Source organism: Carettochelys insculpta, chromosome 7, assembly GCF_033958435.1.
Source record: "Carettochelys insculpta isolate YL-2023 chromosome 7, ASM3395843v1, whole genome shotgun sequence".
Lineage (NCBI taxonomy): Eukaryota > Metazoa > Chordata > Testudines > Carettochelyidae > Carettochelys > Carettochelys insculpta.
The window spans coordinates 2,894,376-2,917,795 of NC_134143.1; the positions used below are offsets into that span (position 1 = coordinate 2,894,376).

The following is a 23,420-nucleotide window of genomic DNA, read 5'->3' on the forward strand; positions in this document are numbered from 1 at the left end:
CCGCGCTCTTGTCTCCAGCACTTCTGCCTCTGCCAGGGACAGGGGGCTGGGGCCCAGCAGCTGTCAGCCTCCGATTCTTGCTGCCTGTGCACGGGGCTGGGTCAGTATCACTGCACTGCTCAGGAGGGGGGATAATATTTACACCCCGAGTCATGGAGTGACACCACCACATTTTCTAGCCAGACCTGGCCGAAGAGTCACCCCCACTTGGGAGTAAATGTCTCCAGCTCCTCTGCCTGACAGGGTCCGAACACCAGCAGAGCTGGGCAGGCCCAGGCGGGGCTGGCAGGAGTCAGGTGGGGGCAGACAGCAAAAGCCTCCGGGAGGCAGGCACCAGGGCTCAGCTGGGTAAAGCGCCTGCCTAGCGCACAGGAGATCCTGGGCTCAGCTCCCAGTGGTGCCTGGGGACTGGCCGTCTGGGGCAGCTGGTGTTGCCCACTGCCCAAAGACAGGCCTGGACCTTTGGTCTGACCCCAATGGAGGTTACGTGCAGTGACAACACCTGCTGAGGGGTCAGGGCTCCAGCACCCCACGGACAATCCTGTCCCTGTGGGAAAGGGGTAGGTCTGAGCTCTCGCAGCAAACGGCACATGGGGGCTGCCTGACTGTGGGCGGCTCCTCCAGTGAGGCCAAGGCCCTGCTTTGTGTGTGTCAGAAAATGACCCCCCCGCAGAATGGGCCAGTGTCTTGGCTCCACAGCAGCCAGCCCAAGGGAGAAATGCCGGGGGGTCCAGGGTAACACGCAGGGGGAGGGTCTGTGAGCCCAGGCTCCAGCCACGGCTCCAATGTCCCACTGCAGTGTTTAGCTCCATGGCATTCGCCCCCATGAGCCCAGGCAGATGCCCCCGGCAGCCATGTTCCAGTCAGGGGAACAGCAGAGATGTGTCTCCATTGCAGTGTGAGCGCCCTGAGAGCACCTGGACACCCCACACTCACCACCGCCAGCGTCTGCAGTGGCAGAGAGAAACAGCAGTGTCAGGGAGGGCTGCCCAGGCAAGGTGGCATGAGGACTACAGGGCTCTCTAGAAAGACTCTCAAGTTCCAGAGCCCCAGCCGACTGCAGCCCTGCCCTCCAGCCAGCCAGAGCACAGCCCCAGCGCCAGTGGGGGGAGTCTGCCCTGCAGAGGGAGGGGGGGAAGTCAGTCACGCCAGGAGAGGGGGAAGAGTCCCTGTAGAACCCCATGGTCTGGCCATTCAGCACCAGTAGGTCCCACTGCAATTCCCACTCAGCTTGCAGGGCTCAGAGTCTTGGGCTCTGACCATTACACCCTGGGGCCAGCTGCTGGCCTTTGCCTGCCACTTTTCACCCTGAGCTGTCGGGCTCCACTCTGCCCTTTTCACTGCTCTCCAGCTGCTCTGTCTCCCTTGGCTTTCTCAGCATCAGGCCCTGCAGTGCTTCCCCAGGCCAGAGCCTGCACTTACCAGTCGGGTACCTGGGGACTGGAGCCTCCATCCGTCTGCCTCAGGTCTTACCAAGGAAAGGGAGTTTCCTGGCTTGGGAATTGTTGTGTCGCTCTGGGCAGTGCCAGGGCTCATCGAGCTCCTGGGGCACAAGGGAAATTCACAGCTGGCTGCTCAGCAGTCTCACATTAAGAGCCTGATGTTGTTGTTCCCACTTCTGCTGGTGAAAGAGGCTTTTCCTTTTCGAGCTGGAGCCGAGCGCAGAGTCAGGGCCGTGTCTGTCGGCTTTCACTGGCTGAACTCTGCAAACCTCATCTGAGAACACGGCTCCTGGGGGGATGGCATTTTGCAGCACTGACTCGCCTTCACACAGCAGCTCCTCTGCACCGCTTGGGAAGTGTCTGGAAGGTGGCAGCTAAAAATGCCCTGCAATGAGCCTAAGATGCCCTTCAATCCTCAGCTCAGAGGTGGCTGCTGTGCAATAAAAGCCAAAAGTTTCGTAAGACGCGTCTATCTCGTGTAAAAACAAAGCTATGGCCACACAGCAGCCTCAGCTCACACTAGGCATACTTTAAAATAGGCTATTTCAGCATGTGGGACGGTCTAAAGAGCAGCAACTGTTGAACTCCTGTGTTATATCCAGGCTTCCCTTCCTCCACCTGCAAGGAGGAGTCCAGGGATGTGGAAGGAGCCTGCCAGAGCCACACAGCTGATAGTGCTGAAGGAAATGTCTGAGCTGCCAGCAGCAATGTGCCGTGCAATTAAAAGCAGCTGCTCTGCCGGAGAACTGCTGCCTCCTGGGCAGAAAGGGGAAGGTATATGCTGGCGAGAGCCCCCAGCCCAGCCTGTCTGCCCCGGCCCCTGATCCCAGCCCAGGGTAACCACTTGATTTGTCCCCTCCAGTCACTCCTCTGCACCAGCCAGTCAGTGTCTGCCTCCTGCTCAGAACCCACCCCACTAGGGTTGGCCGCTTTCACTGCCTGGCACAAGCTGGGAGCTGTGACTGGGCCCACGAGAGGGCGGGGTGAGGGCAGCAGCCATAGCAGTGGGTACTCAGCATGGGCTCGTGCTGAGTGGCTGGAGGGCCCTGCCCCCAGGCAGGGTGTGACACTGACTTGCACTGAAGGCCACACAGGGATCCAGCGGCTGAAGCCAGCTGTGAGCTGCGGAGGGGAACAGGCTGTATTTCAGCATTTCCAGCTGCTCTGGGGAAGTGATTATTCCCCTCTACTCGGCCCTGGGCAGGCCACATCTGGAGTACTGTGTCCAGGTCTGGACCCCAGTGCACAAGGGATGTGAATACCTTGCAGCCAGTCTGGTGAAGGGCAATGAAAATGGTTCATGGGCTGGAGCAGGCGACCTGTGAGGAGAGGCTGAGGGACTTGGGCTTATTTCGTTTTCAGGAGAGCTTTCAGCTTCCGGAGCGGGGGCTCGAAAGAGGCTGGAGAGAGGCTGTTCTCAGCAGTGTCAGATGGCAGAACAAGGAGCAATGGTCTGAAGTTACAGCAGGAGAGCAGAAGGTTGGATATCATGTCCCCAGGAGGGTGGTGAATCACTTGAATACGTTGCCTGGAGAGGTGGTGGATTCTCCATCCCTAGGGGTTTTTAAGTCCCAGCTCGACAAAGTCCTGCCTGAGTCGATTGAGTTAGGGGTGACCCTGCTTCAGGCAGGGGGCTGGACTCCATGACCTCAAGAGGTTCCTCCCAACCCTGGGAGTCTCTGATCCTATGGCACTTTTAAACCTGTCCAGGTCTAGGGGCTGACACGGGGCCGGAGGAGGTTTGCTCCTCTCAGTGTGTGATGGACACTCCCATTAGGTTAGATTGTCAGGAGGGCGCGGCCGTGGGGGGAAGTGTAACACCACCCATGAGGCAAAGCACCATGTGGGGAGGCAGAGATGCTGCCAACAGTCTGAGGGGCATATTCCCCATCACTGGGTGTGTGTGTGGTGTGAGTAACTCTGACAGTGCCCCTCCTTCACCTTTTTCAGGTCTAAGTGACTTGCCCAAGGGCACACAGGCCATCTGTGTCAGGACAGGGAATTGAACACAAATATCCCGAGAGCAAGTGTGGTGCCTGAAATGCAAGAAGAGCTCTGCTCTTGTGTATCTACCACAGATCTACCCCCACAGAGTGTGAACTGCCTCATGAACCCTCCCTCCACCCTACAGCCCAGCCCCTCTCGCTGGCAGAAGCCAGCACGTCACAGATCAGCCACAGCCAGAAGAGGACTCCGGGAACTACAACCTGTGCCCAGGGGTCTGACACACTGGCACCAGAGGTACCCTGCAGGCACCAACAGCAGCCAGCCCCAGCCCCAGCCCCAGCCCCAGAGCGCTGGTACCTGCCAGTCCTGCCTGCGCCCTCCTCTCACACCTCCAGCCGAGGCAGAACATGGCCAAGATGGTGGGGAAGCACATGGAGGTGTGGGCTGTGGGAAGAGAAGTACCTGCACAGTCCACCACGTACTGTGCCCCTTCTCGCGTCTCGATCACAACTCTCCTGTTCATACATCCCAGAATCACGTTTGCTTTTTGTGCTACAGCATCACCCTGTTGATTCGTATTTAGTGCAGACATGTGGTGCCCCTCACTCCTGACCTACAGCCCCTATCAGCCCTGGGAAGCCTCTTACTCATGACTTGCAGCCCCTACCAGCCCAGCTCTGTGGTGCCCCTCACTTCCCACACGCTGTCCGGATACGGGGCCTGAGGGCACCTCTGAGCTGGGCCCCCAGTGCCAGTCCTGTCTACACAGCTCCACACTCCCTGCAGGTGAGTGACTGTCATGAAGAGGATCCAAAGGGCAGCTGGTCCCTGTGAGAGGAGTCTGGGCCAGGGCTGCCTGTGGGATCCCCTGGAAAAGCCAAGAGCCCCTGGGAGGCCATTGACTGGCTGCCAAGCCCCCGGCCCTGCTCAAAGGTTTCACACAGGGAAAGCTGTAAAGTCAGCCCCACCCCCAGGGCACAGGGATTTGCACTGGGCTGGTAATAGAGCAAAGGGGTTGTGTGGAGGGTCACAAGTGGGACTGAAGGGCAGAAGGAGACAGAAAGGCAAAATGTTCTTCTCCTTACGCTGCATCAAACACTCCCCCTGACGAGCTCCAGCTGGGGCAGCGCAGCCCATCCCCCCTCTGTGAGAGACAGGAGATAACTGTGCCCCACAGCTGGGCCCTCCTCGCCCCACCCCTGGGGTGTGAACAGGGAGAAAGGAGGGAGTGGGGAGCACAGAGTGAAAGTGAGGGGGGGACTCAGGCTGGGGGAGCAGAGGACGGGCAGGACTCCAGGCTCTGCTGGTGGGATCCTGGCACTGGGGCAGGTGGGGAGAGAGGAGGCTTCCCTCAGGCACAATGTCTGTGCTGGGGAATGGGAAGGGCTGGCTGTGGGCAGTTCATCACAGTGGTTCAGCCCCACAAAAGCTCAGCACTGGATAAATTACGTCAGTAACCTTTAAAGTGCTCCAGGACGGGTTTCTGGTTGAAGACACAGACTTATGCAGGTACCTCTTTGTCAGGACCGACAGCTCAAACAAGGTGGGGGGGGCCACCATGGCTCAGCTGGCTAAAGCACCTGTCTAGTAAACAGGAGATCCTGGGTTCAACTCCCAGTGGTGCCTTGCTGCCCGTCTGTGGCAATGTTTTCCTCCATCTGTCTGGGGAACAGAAGAGCCCCCCCTTAGCAATCCCAGTCATTGCTGGGGAAGGTAAAGGCTGATGGGAGAGGGGCATTGGAAAGCCTCCACTCACAGACTAGAGCTCAGGCAAAGTCAGCTGGAACTGATGTTTGGAAGGTGACTCCTCTGGCTGCAAGAAGAGAGGCTGATCCTCCTGGCTCTGTGCCTGGGCAGGGCAGGGCAGGAGAGGGAGCAGTCTTGAGCAGATGCTGTAGTTCTTTTGTGCATTCCTCAGTGGGATCCTCGGACAGAAGCCTGTAGAATGTGGTATTGGAGAGTTGCCTGGCAGCCTCCTTTTGGTAGTCTGTCCTATTCATGGTGACAACAGCGCCTCCTTGTCAGCCTCTTGGATGGCAATGTCAGAGTTGTTTCTGAGGCTGTAGCTGGCGTTGCGTTCTACACAGCTGAGGTTATGGGGTCAGCGATGCCACTTTTCCACAATTTCTGTCTGTGCATGCTGGCGAAAGCATTCTATGTATAGGTCCAGTTTGTCACTTGGACCATCGGGGAGTTCATGAGGAATTCTTTTTCTTGTGCTGTAGGTGAGAGGGTACCTGTGGGTCAGTGCACTGTTCTGTGTCATCTTGGAAGTATTCCTTGAGTCGTAGACGGCGAAAGAAGGCTTCTAGATCACCACAGAACTGTATCAAGTTTGTAGGGGTGGTGGGGCAGAAAGGCCGCGTCTACACATGCACGCTACTTTGAAGTAGCGGCGCCAACTTCGAGATAGCGCCCGTCACGGCTACACGTGTTGGGCGCTATTTCAAAGTTGAAATCGACGTTAGGCGGCGAGACGTCGAAGTCGCTAACCCCATGAGGGGATGGGAATAGCGCCCTACTTCGAAGTTGAACGTCGAAGTAGGGCACATGTAGACGATCCACATCCCGCAACATCGAAATAGCGGGGTCCGCCATGGCGGCCATCAGCTGAGGGGTTGAGAGACACTCTCTCTCCAGCCCCTGCGGGGCTCTATGGTCACCGTGTGCAGCAGCCCTTAGCCCAGGGCTTCTGGCTGCTGCTGCTGCAGCTGGGGATCCATGCTGCATGCACAGGGTCTGCAACCAATTGTCGGCTCTGTGGATCTTGTGTTGTTTAGTGCAAGTGTGTCTGGGAGGGGCCCTTTAAGGGAGCGGCTTGCTGTTGAGTCCGCCCTGTCACCCTGTCTGCAGCTGTTCCCGGCACCCTTATTTCGATGTGTGCTACTTTGGCGTGTAGACGTTCCCTCGCAGCGCCTATTTCGATGTGGTGCTGCCCAATGTCGAAGTTGAACGTCGACGTTGCCAGCCCTGGAGGACGTGTAGACGTTATTCATCGAAATAGCCTATTTCGATGTCGCTACATCGAAATGAGCTACTTCGATGTAGGCTTCACATGTAGACGTAGCTAGAGAGAGCCCTCGAGAGAGGGCAGATTCTTCTGCCAGGCTGAGTGTGTAGTTGAATAGATTGACAGTATTGCTGGGTGAGTTAGGGGTACCACTATTGTAGCCCCATGTGGAAAGTAGTTTAGATAGTTTACAGTCCTTTTTCTTCTGTAGAAGAGAGAAATGTGTGTTGTAAATTTTCTGTCTGGTTCTAGTAAAGTCCAGCCATGTGGAGGTTGCACGTGCATGGAAGGTTGTTCATTTATGAGGGTCTCCAGATTTGAGAGCTCTCTCTTGATGTTGCCCTGTTTGTTGTACAAGATGCTGATCAGGTGGTTCCTCAGTTTCTTAGGGAGTGTGTGGCACAATCTCTCACTGTAATCTGTGTACTATGTTGATTTCAGTGGGTTTTTCACCTTCAGTCCTTTTGATACTATGTCATTCTGTTTGCATTTGGAGAGGAAGATGATGTCTGTCTGTATCTGCACAAGTTTTTTCATGAGGTTGATGGATTTCCACTCATTGCGGCTAGATGTAGTGCTTTGCATGGTGACAAGTATCAGAGGGGGAGCCGTGTTAGTCTGTAGCTTTGAGAACAACAAAAAGTCTTGTGGCACCTTATAGACTAACAGATATTTTGGAGCATGAGCTTTCATGGGCAAAGACCTGCTCCATCAGATGCATGAGTGGGGGTGGTGGTTTCAGAGGGGTATTTAAAGAGTGGGGTCTCAGTAAAAGGTACCTGGAACCAGCCCCTGCAACAGTCCTCGCTGCCAACTCTGCTCTCGTATCTACACCAGTAACATCATCACAGGACCTAACATCAACTATGCCATCGGGGGCTGCTTTACCTGCACATCTACTAATATAATATATGCCATCGTATGCCAGCAATGCCCCACTGCAGTTTACATTGGCCAAACTGGACAGTCTCTCCATAAAAGAATAAATGGACACAAAGCAGACATCAGGAACGGTAATGTACAGAAGCCTGTGGGAGAACATTTCAATCTCCCTGGACACTCAGTGGCAGATTTAAGGGTGACAGTTCTGAAACAAAAAAATTTCAAAAATCAAATGGAGAGAGAAATCTCTGAGCTGCAATTTATTTGCAAATTTGACTCCATTAACCATGGATTAAACAGAGACTGGGAGTGGCTCGCATCTTACAAAGACAGTTTCTCTGCTCTGGGTGTTAATATCTCCCCATTAGACGTTGACAATGGCTCACATCCCCATCTGATCTAACTTGTTTTTTCCTCCTTTGATAAGGACTGTTGATACTGGGCCATTTCCATCTTGCTGAATACACCTTGTCCGTTCTGGCCCTCCCTCTTACTGGGACCCCACTCTTTAAATACCCCTCTGAAACCACCACCCCCACTCATGCATCTGATGAAGTGGGTCTTTGCCCACGAAAGCTTATGCTCCAAAATATCTGTGTGTCTATAAGGTGCCACAAGACTTCTTGGTGTTCTCTAGACTACATAGTGCATCTAAAAGATTCGTGACTGGCGTTAACCTCCCTGCGAGTGCGTCTGGCAGCCATTATGGCATTTAGAGGACACATCAAAGGGTTCTAGGTATTCACCTACCTGATCACCAAAAGATTTCTTAAGGGGCTCACAAATATGTATCCCCTATGTAAACCAACTCCTCCTTGGAGTCTGGATTTAGTGCTCTGGGCATTAATGAAGCTGCCTTTTGAACCACTGGCTACTATTTCCCTCAGGTTTCTTACCATGAAGATGGCATTCCTCTTTGCTATTACATCCACACGTAGAGTTAGCGAGATGGCAGGACCTCCATACACTATTTTTACTAAGGACATAGTAACCCTCAGACATCATCCAGGTTTCATTCCAAAAGTTTGTTCAGCCTTCTATGTTAACACACAAATAGTCCTACCTGTGTTTTACCCCAAGCCACATGCATTGCCGCAGGCAACGGCGCTGCATTCTTTGGACGTGCGCAGAGCACTTGCCTTTCACGTAGACCGAAACAAATCTTTACAGAAAATAGACCCACTGCTAATTTCCCTAGCAGAATGCTCCAAGGGTGAATCCCTCTCATCCCAACACCTAATATGTATCATCACAGTGTGCGTCGTCCAGTATTACACTTCCATTGGAGCGCCTCTTCCGACTCAGCCATGAGCTCATTCCACGAGAGCAGTGACAGCTTCTAAGACCTTCCTGCAGGGAGTTCCCCTCGGAGACATCTGCAGAGCGGCTGCATGATCATCCCACGACACTTTAATGAGGCATTACGTGATCCAGAACCGATGGGCAGCAGACACTTCACTGGCCTCAGCAGTCCTCTCCACGTCAATTACATGGTGACTCCTTCACCCTCCTCCTCATCGGCTGGGAACTGCTTCTCAGTCACCTACAGTTGAGCAACCCTGGGGACATCACTCAAAGAAGAAAGCTGAGTGACTCACCTCTGTGGAGTAACTACCGTTCTTTGCGATGTATGTCCCCCAGGTGCTCCACTACCCACCCACCTCCCTGCTTCAGAGTCTGCCTTGTCTGCCTGGTTTTCAGATTCTGGGGCGGTTGTAAGGAACGGGCTTGAGCCAATCTGCACACGTGATCTGAAGAGTGCAAACAGAGGTGCAGCGGCAGTGCCCATGCAGACTGGCTAGATGCAGCTGGAAGAGTCTACAGTCTGCAGCGCCAGGACAAGCCCAGCACCTACAGTGGAGCTCACGGGGACACACATCTTGAAGCATGATAGTTATTGCACTGAGGGGAGTGACGGCTTTTTGTGTACCTTCTGTTTTAGTCCTCTTTCCATTTCTAACTAACCTGACCTTGACTTTTCTTCTTTTTTATTAAATCAATAAGATGAAATACCTGCCCCTGGCTCAGATCCACCAAAAGTAACCCTGATTCTTTTTCCCTCCAGTGGATTCTTCTAGTTTCCGTGTGGACACTGCTGTTATCAAGCAGAGAGTGCCGATCTTACTCAAGTACCTAGACTCAGATACAGAGAAGGAACTACAACCACTTTATGCGCTACAAGCATCTATAGTAAAACTTGATCAGCCTCCTAGTAAGTGGGGGGAGGGGCTTTTTACGTCAAGGGGCCAACACCCACCATCTGCACCAGGCTTCTCTTCTCTGCTCTGAGAACTGCATGAATACCAGCTCTGTAATGCAGCACAGGAGCTGTGTCACCAGCCCCACCGGGTAGCTGAGCCTTGGGTTAGTTGGCTGGTCTCAGCCTGTGGCCAGAAGGATGCCACGGGAAGGGGAGGGAGACACACACCTGTCTGTGGTGCCTGCAACGCCCTGGGGGTGTGGAAGGGAAGGGAGAAAAGAAAACAAGCTGAGTCCCTCTCTGCTCACACAGGGGATGGGAACTGCTGTGGAGATTTCAATAGCATCAAGGGGCTCAGAAAGAGCCAAAGGCATTAACTTGATCCCATCAAACTCCCTTTTACACTTCCCTGTTTCCTTCCCTCCCCTATTGCTCTGCCTCTGGCTTTTAAAGCTGCTCACCCAGCTCAGGCCTTCCCCCTCCTTAGCCACACAGGGGCAGGCTGAGCCTCAGGCTGATCAAAGGCAACCAAGGGAACAAGGGATCAAACCCTCCCAGACACACAATCCCACCTGACACCATCACAGAAATCAGGTGCAATCAGCATCAAACGGCAAACACCCAGCGAACTCACTTCACTCCCACCAAACCACAGTGCACTCACTGGCACCTCTCCAGCAGCGCCTTCTGCTGCTCCCCATCTTACGCTCCCCTGTCTCAGGCCCCTGGCCAAGACTCCATGTTAAGTCACCTAAATTGTTCTGTCCCAAATCAGGCCTAGTTGGCAGACAAACGACTGGGGGGTCCCAGCCACCGTTCCCTTTTTGCTGCCTTACAAAAAGAGACTTGGGGAGAAAAATCACCTACTTGAGCAAGTTCCATCTTTGTGCTGCAGCCGCCGTCGGTGTTCCCTGTAACCGGTGGGCTCGTGCGAGTGCTCAGCAGAGTTTCCAATGCTCCCCAGCCCGTTAGCAGAGCATCCCCAGCTCGGTTTCTTGTTTCTACTGATGGTGCACATTTGCTCAGTCACGAGTGTGCATAAAATGCATTCCACACCTGCATGGAAAAGGTCAGAGGGAACATTGACCCCCAACTCCTGGGACCCGACACCATTTTCATCCCCACCCTGAAAAATGGCCTCATCAGATTGGGTTGGACCAGAAAGAGCCGGATCATCGTTTAGTAAATAATATTTCCAGCCCAAGGCAAAGGGCACAGACCAGGCTTTCACCATTTGGGGCCGGAAGACCATGAGCATCAGGATGCCTGAGCTGGGTCCACAAGAGCCTAAAAGATGAGGTGCCTTGATTTTAGCCAAATACCACCACCACCAGCAGCTTCGGCTGAATTGGAAACACCACCTGGGAAGTGAGACTAAGACCTTGTCTATATTACATCATTAGGTTAACGTCGGCTGCCCTGCACTGACCTAGCTGTGGAAGTGACAACGATTCCTCAGCTCTCATCCCCTATTAACCCTCCTCTACTTAAGATACCTTGATGACATTTTTATGATTTGGACTCATGCTATGGAGACTCTAGAAGAATTCCACAGAGACTTTTACAATCTCCACCCCACCATCAACTTATGCCTCGATTACTCCACGCAAGAGATACATTTCCTGGACACTGCAGTACTAATCAAGGATGGTCTGATCAGTACCACACTGTACCAGAAACCCACTGATCGCTATACTTACCTACACCCTTCTAGCTTCCATCCTGAACATATAACGAGATCCATTGTTTTCAGTCAAGCCCTCAGATACAATCGCATTTGCTCTGATCCAACTGACAGAGACCAAAAACTACAAGATCTCTACAAAATATTCATAAACTTGAATTACCCACCAGGAGAAAAAAAAAAAACAAATTGACAGGACCAGACGAATACCCAGAGACCAGCAACTCCAAGACAGGCCCAAAAAAGCCAAGAACAGAACACCACTGGTCATCACCTACAGCCCCCAACTCAAACCACTGCAATGCATTATCAAAGACTTACAACCTATCCTTAATCGGGATGCCACACTCCAGAAGGCCCTTGGTGACAGGCCTGTTCTCTTCTCCAGACAACTTCCCAACCTTACGAGGATTCTGACCAATATCTAGAGTCTATCCCGCAGGAACACCAGTTCTGGGACTTTTCCTTGCAACAAACCCCACTACCAGCTTTATCCACATATCTATTCTGGAGATACCATCACTGGACCTAACCAGATTATTCACAGAATCACAGGCACATTCTCATGTTTCTCTGCTAACATCATTTATGCCATGCTGTGCCAACAATGCCCGGGTGCTTTGTATATTGGACAGACTTCAAACTCTCTGCGACAAAGAGTTTTTGGGCACAAAACAGACATCAAAACACTCCTGATCCACAAAACAGTTAGTCTACATTTTAATGGAGTGGGCCATTCTGTTAATGAGTGAAGAGTTTGCGTCTTATTGAAGAAGAATTTTCAGTCTGCTTTTGAAAGAGAAACTGCTGAACTCTCTTTCATATTCTAATTCCACACAGTAACACTTGGTTTCAACCAGGATGCGAATTTTCTGGGACATTATAGGGGCTCTTTTGCATACTTGGTTTAATCTAATTCTTGACCCTCGCCCCGCCCTGCCACTCTGCTCTCTTATTTGCTCACATTGATAGTTTTTTTCTGATTTGTCAACCTTGATTTCTGTTTTTGGTTCTCTGTGTCTAAAATATTGAGTCTGTTCTGGGCTGGCTCTGGTCTGAAGAAGTGGGTCTGTCCCACCAAAGCTCACCTCATAAATTCTTTTGTTAGTCTTTAAACTGCTACTGGACTGCTTTTTTGTTTTCATTTCAATTGGTGCCTGTTGATTTCAGTGCCTCTCTACTTTCCTTTTACATCACCTGCACAGCTGGCCAGAAGGAACTAACCTGTCAGAGTCCTCTGTGCCTGATACCTGTCACATGAGAGCCTGTAAGAAAAGTGGCAGATTGGGCAAGTAAAAGTGAGAGGGTTTGATTGACTACAAAGGGTGCTGTATGCTAATCAGGAGGGGTGTGTCTGCAAACAGCCACATGCGACCGCCTCTGATACACTGCGTCCCAAAGCAGGTGAATTGGGCTTCAGTGAAAGGTGTGGTTGGTTATAGACTTTTGTCCCTTAGTTCGAGGAGGGTGGAAGCAGCTGTTTGAAAATGTTCCCCATGGGCAGGAAGCTTGTGCGTGTTCTGCTGGGTGTGCAGCTGAGGAGTATGTGCTTAAGACTGTACTTTTATGGATCATTTCTGTAGTGTGTAGCTAGAGAAGAGCATGTGGGTGTTCTTGGTCTTGCCAACCATGATGATGAATTGAAGTGTTCTCTTCTGAGCATGAGGTAAGCAGGCAGTGCTGCTGTTTGCTTTTGATGACTGTTCTTGTTTTCTCTTGGAAACAAGAAAAAGAGAACCTAGTCTGAGTGGTTGGTTCTTATTGTAAAGTTTAAAAGAAGTTTTGAGAGTGAGGAGAATTGCGTTAGCTGCTTTTCCATGAAATGTTCAGAAGCAGACAGAGTGAAAATGGTGTTTAAAAGTTTCTGTTTCTTAGTTGTTAAAAGAATTTTATCCTTTTTTGATGTACACACACATTTTCTTTGTTACACTATGCTGCAATCTTCACGTGGGGACCTGGTTCTGCTTTTCTACCCTTTTCCCCGTGGCTGGCTGAGTCTACACCACAGTGTGATGTCAAAAGGCAAACTTTCCAAAGCCCCCTTCTGAGAGATCAGCGTTCGAAAGTGAGCGTCCACACGCCGAAAGCGAAAGGAGATTGTGAGCCGCTCTTTGAAAAGACGAGGCCCTTGGTTTGCAAGGAAGCAGCCACATGTCACCGGGTGCTCTTTTGGGAGAAAAGGGCCAGAAAATGCCGTGGCTGCGCTAGCAAGGCAGATAAGCCCTTCTGGGGGCTGCAGCCTGGTGCTCCTTTAAAGGGCTCCTCCAAAACACACTCATTCTGCACATGCCAAGGGCTGGCTTGTACCCAGAGCACCGAGAACTCAACTACATGGAGAAGCCACTTGGTGGCACACAATGGCCCCCAGAGACTCCCTGGTGCCGGACCCATCCAGGCCATGGTGAGCCTGTAGGCACTGCTCCGAGCTGCCGCCCTCCAGCAGCGAGTGATGGGACAGGCTGGTTCTGGGGGACTGGAATGACACCCGCTGGCCCCACAACTTCAGTATGACAAAGAGGCTATTTCTGGAGTTAAGTCATTGGCCCTCCCAGGCCCCCCAGCACCATGACACACAGGTGCAGCCCACACTCCCCTTGCACAAGGGGGTAGCCATTGCTACGTGGAGGCTCACTACCCTGGACAGCCACAAGTCATTTGGCCATCAATTGGGGGTGGGCAGGGCCACCATTGCGGCTGTTCTGCTGGAGGTAGGGCATGCTTGGGGCACCTCCCCACCATGGGGAGGAGGGCTACCAGGCAAGGGGGACCCTCAGAGACAGGGGAGAGGGACAGGGTGGGGTGGCTGGGACCTGGTGGCAGGAGGGGAAGGGGATGCATGGAGCACCCCACCACGCACACATGGACATGTTCTCCCCACACACCATTCAGGTCTTCTGGGCAATCAAAAACAACCTACTTTACTGGGTTGTCCGTGTCTGCGATCTGCAAGTCACCCTCATGGGGGCTGAGAAGCTGGACTTCCCCAAGTGCTTCAGAGCTCTGGATGGGACCCACATTGCTATCCAGGCCCCAGAATGCAGCACAGGCATCTTCATCAATTGCAAGGGGTACCATTTTGGGGTGCTCCAGACCTGCGTGGACACCAAGGGGCAATTTATGGCATTCTGTGAGGGTTTGTCTGGGTTAGCCCACAATGCAGGTATCTTCCAACTCATGGCTCTGCTGCAGCATGCAGGAGAAGACATCCATCCCAACCTGGGAACTACCAAATGGGGACACCACTAGCCCCCCGATATAATGCCCAATGCCATTTACCCCTTGCATGAGTGGCTGAGTGGGCCCTACATGGGCCACACTGAGCCCAGCCAGGACGTTTTTATTTAGTTCCTAAACTGGGCTTGCAATATTAGGTGGCTGAAGGGCACTTTCAGGGCCCCCTCAGGATACTGGAGGTCATCCCACGCAATGTACCAGATGTGGTGGGTACATGCTGCTCCCTCCACAACACCGTGGAGGTAAAGCAAGAGCCGTTCATGCAGGGGTGGGTTTTGGGTCTGGCCACGGCTCCAAGCAGCTGGCTGCTTTCCCATGCTGTCAGGCACAGAGGGTCAGGGTGCAGGTCAGTAAGTTCCTCTGGGAGGCCTTTGTGCGGGGGCCCATGTGACCCCCCAACATACAGCCAGCACCACAACTCCCTTCCCACGCACCCACCTCTCACTATCAACGCCCCCCCCCGACACTCCCATACCCTCCCGGCCTCCGAATATACACCAGGGACAGGGAGTGTTGCTAAGGAAAGTATTTCATGAAACTCTGGCAATGGATTCCAAACTGCATAAACAGAAGTGTAAACGATTAACAAGAGGGATGGGGGACTATAGACAACGGGGTCCTGGGGTGGGCAGTGGGGGCAATGGAACTTAGAGGAGGTCTTGGAGAGGGGGTGGGGTTACAGAACTCAGAAAGGGCTCTGGGGAGCGGGTGGGAGCCCACAGTCCATATTCTCACAAGGGCTGGGATGGGGCTGGGACCATCAGGAGGTGGGGACAAGGAAGGGGTCCAGTGGGCTCAGGCTTGGGCTCACTGGGGGCTACAGGAAGGGAGGGAGGGGATGGGGGAAGGCTGGGTGGGAGCAGGGCAGCAATGTCAGTGACTGTGGGTGGAGGGGTGGGGGGAACTGTGGGACCCTGTGAGGGACATGTGTAGGGAGGAGCTGCAGGGGCTGTGGGAGGGACTTGTGATGGGGTGGGAGGCTGAGCCAGGCACGTGGTCACAGCCTGTGTGAGGGTGTCCAGGCTGCCTGCCACCCACCCCCAGGCCTCCTGCTCCATCACCAGCCTCTCCTGCGTCACAGCAGTCACGTCCTGCAGGGTGGTGGTGTGAGCAGTGACAGCAGCAGCTTCCTCCTCCCCACAGTGGCACCAGCACATGCCCCAGCACTGGCCCTATGTGGGCGCTCTTAGGGGTGCAGTTCCAGCCCCCTCGCCCTCTGGTTTGGGCCTTTCTGGCTTGTGTACAGGCCTTGTCTGGCCCCTGGATGGTGCAGCTCTGGAGACAGAAGGGGACCCAGGGAAAGGCTGTCAGTACCATGACCTGGCCCTGGGGGCTGTGTGCCCCACTCCACCTTGTCCCTGAGGGATCTGTGTGGCTGGGGGGTCCCTGCGTGGCTGGGACATACGCAGTGTAGGTCAGCCTCCCTCCCTGGGCATGCAGCCTGTGGTGCTGTCCACAGGGCCAGGTGCTGAGTGTTGCATGAGGCCCCCATTGAGGCTCAGGGAGCACGGCCATGTGGGGTGCATCCAGACTGGAGCTGGTGGCTGTGTGAGTGGGCCACTGCTGGCCTCCCCTCCCCTTGTGCCAGGCGTCCATCATGCACGAAACCGACCTTGGTGTCCCTAGAGGAACTCAGGGGAGGCCCTGGTGGAGGGGGCCCAGATGGAGACCTCTGAGGACACAGAGATGATGAGGGCCCCATTGCTGGAACCCCTGTCATGGCTCTGGGCTTCTGTTCCTGTGCCTGTTGGGTGGGAGCTGCCGCCTGATACAGGTCCTGACACCTCCTGCCGCCCCCTGGCAAGCGCCATCTGACCTGGTGGTTTGTAGGACATGGAGGGTCAGTGCTGCCTCCTTGGGTCCCAGGCGGCCGTTGAGCTCCTGGAAGTGGGGCAGGTAGCGGCCACTGCCCCTCAAGTGGCTGGCCTCATCCTGGGCCTGGCAGTTGGCCTGCCACAGTTCCTTCACTTTTCTCCCCAGTAGTTCAGCTGTTCAGGTGGGGTGACCCTCGGAGCTCAGGCCAGAGAACAGGTGGCTGAAGGCTGCAGCATCCTGGCACCAGCCAGTCATGTGGAGCAGCAGCTCCTCATTCCCCAGCGTGTCAGAAGTCCTTAAACTCAGTCTCACTCCAGGAGGGGCCCTCGTCTGCGTCCCCTGGCTGGGCTCCTGACGCACCTCAGACGGCTTGAAGGTGGCCGGGGCTGAAGAAAGGGGAGGGCAGCAAACCCCCCCAGCTGTCCGGCCGTGTTCCTCACCAGCCTCGGCCCACCGAGCATTCACCAGGGTCTCTGGCCTGAAGGGGCAGAGCTGGTTTCATAGCTGTGATGGCTGAGTGGTTAAGGTGTTGGACTAGAAATCCCATAGGATTTCCCTGTGCAGGTTCAAATCCTGCTCACAGCGAGGGCTGTGTTTTAGCCACATCCTGGAACCAGGACACTACAGCAGCACACACCCTGAGACACTGCCCAGGGGCTGTCTGTGACCAGTGTGTGGAAGAGGTCAGGGGAGTCTGTGCCTGGGGGAAATGCTGACCCTGGGGTGTGGTCACTGCTCTGGCTGCTGCCTGGCCCAGCCTGTCTCCTATGTCAGCCCAACTGTGCTACACTCACCTGTGTAATGCCCTGGGAAGCAGTGCGGCAGCCCTGGTTCAGCTGCAGCCAGTGATAGGGCAGCTGCCTCTGAGGGAATGGCCTGTTCCCAAGGCTGGCTCAGGGGCTCTGGTCTCTCCCAGCTCCTGAGCTGTGCAGTACACAGCTGGGAAAGGGACAGACACTTGCCCAAGGGGGAATGAAAGTCACAATCTCCTGTCTGCTCCAACAGCAATAGACTGATCTACACAACCGGACACAGGCCAGCATCCCTTCCTATGGTTCTCCCACAGGTTGTGGGGACCAGCTTAGTGCAGGGCCAAAAAGGGGGCACAGCATAAAAACTGTCATCACCCCTGTTCTAGGGGCAGCTGCCACAGCTGGGAGACCCCGGCTCCTCTGCTCTCTGGGGCAGAGTCAGTGATGCTCCTTTGCATACCCACAATGCATTGCGTGGTGTGTCCAGAGTCCCTCATCCACAAGCTGCCTTTGCTCCTGGAGCCTCTGGTTCTGGTGCTGAAATTCGGCTGGAAGCACCTCTGGGCAATGGGCTGCACAAAGGGGAGGCTTTGTGGGTTGTCTGTGTCATCACTGTGATGTGAGAAGAACTTGCTTTCCCCCCGCTCCAGCTCCTTCAGCCGGTTTGGTGTGTAATTTTCCCTGTAATTTTCTCTTCCCTGCTTGTATAATTTTTGTTTGTTTGTTTGTTTGTTTGTTTGTTTGTTTGTTTGTTTGTTTGTTTTTTAAGCTGTCTATGCAGAGGGACATGTGAGAATTTTTTTCCAGTTTGTAGTTGATGTGTGTTAATAGTTTCAGTTTTTTGTGTATTTTCTTGAATGTTGCTTGCTGTTTAACACCATTTTTTTCAAATGTACTTGCTGTGCTGTGTGGATGATGCTGTGATTTTGTTAAACTTTTTGTGTGTTGTATAATTTTTGGCTACGTCTACACGTGAAGCCTACTTTGAAGTAGCCTATTTCGATGCTGCGACATCAAAATAGGTTATTTCGATGAATAACATCTACACGTCCTCCAGGGCTGGCAACGTCGATGTTCAACATCGACGTTGCGCAGCACCACATCGAAATAGGCGCAGCGAGGGAACGTCTACACGCCACAGTAGCACACATTGAAATAAGGGTGCCAGGCACAGCTGCACACAGGGTCACAGGGCGGACTCAACAGCCAGCCGCTCCCTTAAAGGGCCCCTCCCAGACACACTTGCACTAAACAGCACAAGATACACAGAGCCAACAACGAGTTGCAGACCCTGTGCATGCAGCATGAATCCCCCGCTGCAGCAGCAGCAGACAGAAGCCCTGGGCTAAGGGCTTCCCTAGCTGGCCATGATCGTACAGTGGTTAGTACTCTACACTGTGGCTGCAGAAAGCTTGGTTCAAATCCAAGTCATGGCAGTGATAGCCCAGCACAGGGCTGCTACTGCTTTTATTTTCCCCAAAAGGGCGGTGAAGAACTGCAATGCGTTACCTGAAGAGGTGGTGAAATCTCCATCCCTGGAGGTTTTTAAGCCCTGGCTTGACAAAGCCCTGGCTGGGATGATTTAGTTGGGGTTGCTCCTGCTTTGGGGAGGAGGCTGCACTCAATGATCTCCTGAGGTCCCTTCCGGCCCCAGGATTCTGTGGTTCTAAGCCCATAGCCACAGGAATGGGCCTGGAAAGCAGATTATCTGTCTGGTGGAAGCTTTGTGGGGCCAGGTGCTGAGAAAGCCCCGGGCAGAGAGAGGGAGTCCTGGGAGACACAGGATCTCCAGAGAAGCAATAAGGACACAGTCTATGCTGACAGATGAGGGTGAGAGGTGTCCAGAGGGCAATGCCAGCCAGCCCCAAAGGGTGAGGGGCAGGTGGGGAGGGCTGGAGCCATTGTTCACGGCTCTGCTTCCTCCAGTCTGAGTTCAATGTCAGAGGCACCTGCTGGGGCTGCCTTACTGAGGCACAGCCCTAAAGCTCTCTGAGCTGCTTCCTTCTCCTGTCCTGCACGAGAGTGAGTGGGGTGACTGGCGCCTGTTGGAGCCAGGTCTTTGGCCCAGCCGGATGGAAAGGTTCAGGCAATCGGTTGGTGCACTGGAACTTGGCAGTGTGCCCAGAGATCCCTGGAGTCCTGATGCTGGTGTGATCTTGTGAGCCTGGGCCAGCCCTCCCTGGAAATGCCGTGTCTCTCCTGCTGAAGGCTCTGGTGCAGAGAGAAGTGATTTAAACTCCCCACTCGCATGTACACAGGGCTCTTCTGACCCCAATAGGCCCCCTGCCGCCCACCCCTGCAGTGTGGGAAAGAAAAGTTTGTGACCAAGAGAAAACAAAGGAACAGGACGGGAGGTGTTACAAGGCAGGTCACAGACATACAAAGCCTTCAGAAGCCTTCTTCCACGCCGTGCTGGGGAGTTTGCAGGCCTGATATTCCCTCTACAACACATCCCCAGCTGGGGCGGGTCATTCAGTGCTTTTCTCAGAGCTCTGCTTCTCAAAAGGTGACCCCAGAGGGGAGGAGCAGGAACCTGGGAGAGGTGCAGCCTCCCTCTGACCTTCCTGGTGATATGTGGCTTGTGTTTCCTCTGTCCCAGCCACAAGCTGCCCAACATGTAACCTGGAAGCCTCAGGGTTATGTGCATGGGCATGGCCAAACCGACCTGCTGAGCCTTCAGCTGGGCCCAGCAGCAGCCAGAGCAGTGACCCAACCACAGTCTCCCCATCCCTATTATACACACTGGTCACAGACAGCCCCTGGGCCGTGTCTCAGGGTGTGTGCTGCTGTATTGTCCTGGTTCCAGGATGTGGCTAAAACACAGCCCTCGCTGTGAGCAGGATTTGAACCTGCACAGGGAAACCCTATTGGATTTCAAGTCCAACACCTTAACCACTCGGCCATCACAGCTCCAAGGCTATTTTTTCTTGAAGGCCAGAGACCCTGGTGAATGCTCGGTGGGGGAGAAGGAGGTTCACTGGCCCTGGGGCAACTTGTCACTTGATAGCTGTGTTTTGAGCACACTGCTGTACGCCGGTGAAACATGGACTTTGCACTCAAAACCAGAGCAGCGGCTCAACACATTCCACATGCGCTGCCTTAGGCGCACACTCGGTATCTCATGGCAGGACAAGGTCCCCAGGAGCGCAGTGCTTGAGAGGGCACCGCCTCCACGTTCACCCTTCTCAAACAGAGGCGTATGCGCTGGCTGGGCCACGTCTCACGCATGACGGATGGCCGAATACCGAAGCGCCTCCTCTTCGGCCAACTGGCGTCTGGAAAGAGGCCGAAAGGGCCACCTAAATTGCGCTACAAGGACACGTGCAAGTGTGACCTCAGCGCTCTCTCTATCAGTGCGAACACCTGGCATTCGCTCGCCTCAGACAGGCATGTCTGGAAACAGGGAGTGAAGGAAGCGCTTGTTATGTATGAAACTACCTTGGTGAAGGAAGCGGAAGGCAGGAGAGCCCTCAGAGAGGTCCGTGCCCGTGACCCCAGAGCGACGTCTGCCTCCTGCTGCTCACTGTGCGGAAAGGACTGCCACTCCCGCCTTGGAGTGCACAGCCACAGGAGACACTGCGCGAATCAGTCCAGCTGGGGCGCACACCCAGGATCCCTTGGGATTGAAGGATGCCTACAACTAATGAAAAAAGAGCCGGGGTGGGGTGGAAACCACATGCTCAGTAATTCATATTTCTGCATGTTGCCCTTTTAGCCCCCCCCCCAACCACTCCCTCCCCACAAAGAGGTGCTGGTGGTGTAGTGGTTAGCCTGGCTGCTTCCCATGGAATTGGCTTGGGTTCAGTTAACACAGCTTTGCTTCTTACTTCCTCTTCCCCCAGCAAGTGCTCTGTTGGAATTGGAGAGCAGGGATGATTTGCTCCTTGGTGAGATGGGGGGTGTTGGAGTTTTAACCTGTGGTGCTTGGTGTGAGCTAAGAACTGTTGGCCAAAGCTTTCAGGCAGCTTTTGTGCAACCCCTGTAATGTGGTCAAAGGAGCCCAGGACAAGGGGAGAGAAAAGCAGCTGGGGTCACCAGGAGCTTCAGGCGTCTCCAAACAGACCTACCCACATGGAAATGAGAAGTGGGAGGAGAAGAGTGAAGTCAAGCTGCCTCCTGGGGGCTGAGGCAACTCAAGGCCTCCTGGGGCTGCTCTGCTCCAGTGGAGTAGTGGTAGAAATGCCGTCACCACCAGGCTGTGGGTGTTTGCCGGCTTGTCAAGAAAACTGGCAGCAGAAAACTCCTGAATATTTAATACCCAGCCAGCAGTTCCCCTCTTTCTGTTCTTTCCAAATACCTACAGAGAGCCTCTGGTGCCCTTTCATGTGAGAACAATCTCGTGACTGATGCTCACCTGCCCCGACTGCCCTGGCTAGACAAGTGTCAGGTGTGAAGAATCAGAACTCTCCAAGCAGAAATCTCCATCCAGCCCTTCAACACGCACCATCCCCTCCCCCTTCTCAGTAACACTTTTCCCATCACCTTTTTGACCCTCCATCTCTTGTCCTTGTGTAAGTGAGGAACAGGAATGCTGAGCTCCCCATTTCCTTACCGTCCCCTGGATATACGTAATTCATGTCTAGGCCCAGTGCACAGATGGAGCTGATGTGGAAAGACATAAGACATAAGAACGGCCATACTGGGTCAGACCAAAGGTCCCTCTAACCCAGTGTCCTGTCTGCTGACAGTAGCCAATGCCAGGTGCCCCAGAGGTGCTGAGGGGGACAGTCAGCTGGGGAAGGGTTATTTTCTCTCCTCTCTGGGCAGGTGTGGATAGAACTGAAGAGAAGAAAATCCACTTCCACTCTCTGAGGATGATGGAAATACCAATTTCTCCTCTCTTCACTTCTACGAGAGCTGAGGACAAGAAGAGACTTTTCCTGCCAAAGGTCAGGATGTCAGAGGAAACAGAGAGCGAGAGAGAGAGCAGAGCCCTGGCTGAGTGTGTCTTCGGGTCATGACTACAGCTATTTTGAATATTTCAAAAAGCTCTTTTGACAAAGGGACTGTGTAGAGAGGGAATAGCGCCTCGTTCAAAATAAGCCACAATCCTTCCAATGACTGTATTCAGAATAGGCTTCGGTGTCTGCAGCTGCTGTATGTCCAAATAGCTGAGCCATATTTTGAAATCCATATTATGTGTAGTAAAAGGGAGTAAGCCAAGCTAGTCTATACACTATCAAAACAAAAAGCAGTCAAGTAGCACTTTAAACTATTTTGCTAGTCTTTAAAGTGCTACTTGACTGCTTTTTGTTCTGATATTGTGTGTAGCTGTGCTATGTTGGAATTGGCTATTCTGGAATACCTCTTTTGGAATACCTCACTCAGGAACAATGCTGCTGTGCAGACATAGCCTTTGGCTGTGTCGACACGTGCCGCTTCTTCTGGAAGCCTCAGGCTAATGAGTTATCTGGAAAATGCTAATGCGGCATGGATGCAAATTTTCCACACCTCATTAGCATATCAGCACATGGTTCGGAGTCCAGAAGAAGCTCTTCCTGACTCCGAAGTACATGTGCAGACGTGTGGCCTGCGGGGATCTTCTGGAAGGAAACCCACCTGTGCCCCAAACACGCTCACCCGTGCCCCCAGAGCCCTGAAGTCGCTCTTGACCTGCTCAGCATCACACTTTGCCGTATCATTAGTGCCCACGTGGATAAGAAGCATAGGATAGTAGTTAGAGGGACGGATAATCCTCGACAGCACCTCTGTAATGTCTTGGCTACGGGCCCCCGGCAGGCAGCTCACCTCCCGAGATGAACTGTCAGGGCGAGAGATGGGCACCTCCTTCCCCCTTAGAAGAGAGTCCCTGAGCACCACTAATCTGCACTTCCTCCTCTCAGGGGTGGCAGCAGACTTCCCAGCCGTGGGGGCACAAGGCTTCTCCTCTGCTGTGTGGGGCGATTCTTTGTCTCCTGTATCAAGTACAGCGCGTAACGGTTTCCTAGTACCACGGCGGGAGGGTTCGGAGCAGGGGTGGAACACTGCCTGCTGCCAGCAGTAACCAGCTGCCAGTGTCCCCCCGATCTGTCTCCTCCGCCACCAGTGGTTTATCAGCTGTCCTGTGTCCTGGGACAGTGACCTCAGCTGTCTCCACACAAATACTATCCAGAAACTGCTCGTGGAGTCGGGTACTCCTCAACCTGGCTACCTCCTCCTGTAGCTCTCCCACCTGCTGCCTGAGAGATTCCACCAGCAGGCACCTTTCACGCTGGACGGTGCCCCCAGCCTGGGTGTCAGTGAGTGGGAATTGCAAGCCACAGTGCCTGCAAAGCCGCACCAGCATCTGGGCAGAGGCATCCATGGCCAGGCCGTCTGTCTGGCTACAGGCGCAGGCGGAGGAGACAGGAGTCGTGTTCGCACAGGTGTTGGGGGTCTTCCTAACCATCGTAGGCCTCTGTCACACTCCCTCTTAAAGGCCCCGTCTGCAGCTCCCTGTCCGTGTCTCTCCCCT

The 23,420-nt window shown here is 53.8% G+C and overlaps 3 non-coding genes and 1 pseudogene across 3 annotated transcripts; 3 read left to right on the forward strand and 1 right to left on the reverse strand.

The window, feature by feature from the left end:
• Positions 1-4,940: 4,940 nt before the first annotated feature.
• Positions 4,941-5,015, forward strand: TRNAT-AGU (transfer RNA threonine (anticodon AGU)). The gene has a single exon. It is a non-coding gene; the product is annotated as a tRNA-Thr (tRNA).
• A 7,702-nt stretch (positions 5,016-12,717) lies between these two features.
• Positions 12,718-12,917, forward strand: LOC142016231 (small nucleolar RNA U3; annotated as a pseudogene).
• Positions 12,918-16,717: 3,800 nt separating this feature from the next.
• TRNAS-AGA (transfer RNA serine (anticodon AGA)) lies at positions 16,718-16,799 on the forward strand. Its single transcript has one exon. It is a non-coding gene; the product is annotated as a tRNA-Ser (tRNA).
• A 2,995-nt stretch (positions 16,800-19,794) lies between these two features.
• Positions 19,795-19,876, reverse strand: TRNAS-UGA (transfer RNA serine (anticodon UGA)). The gene has a single exon. It is a non-coding gene; the product is annotated as a tRNA-Ser (tRNA).
• Positions 19,877-23,420: the final 3,544 nt, after the last annotated feature.